The sequence below is a fragment of the Empidonax traillii genome, unplaced genomic scaffold (assembly GCF_003031625.1).
Source record: "Empidonax traillii isolate 1590-97213 ecotype Southwest subspecies unplaced genomic scaffold, ASM303162v1 scaffold1166:size242162, whole genome shotgun sequence".
NCBI classification, from domain to species: domain Eukaryota; kingdom Metazoa; phylum Chordata; class Aves; order Passeriformes; family Tyrannidae; genus Empidonax; species Empidonax traillii.
Genome location: NW_020956359.1, coordinates 151,630 through 151,946, shown reverse-complemented (window position 1 = coordinate 151,946; position 317 = coordinate 151,630).

Genomic DNA, 317 nt, shown 5'->3' with positions numbered 1-317 from the left:
CAGCCCACAAACCTAATCCAGGGCTGCTGGTCTGTCCCTTTCCCATCCCTTGCAGCCTCTCTCTTCCTTCCATTTTATTGTGTTCAGTTCCCAAAGCCACTGAGGGGGATGTTTCAGGAGGAGCATCAACTGGCAGCAGATGGGCAGGGGTTTGTCCTTGCCCAGCCAGGTAGAACCAGCTGCTACAAACACAGCTGGGAAGTGCCGGGAAGCACCTGAAGTGCTGCTAAAAAGGGCTTGCACGAGCACTTTGCTCCAAAATTCCCCAGGGGGACAGTGCTGCTGCTCAGCTGCAGGACTGCAGGGTGTGGAGGAGG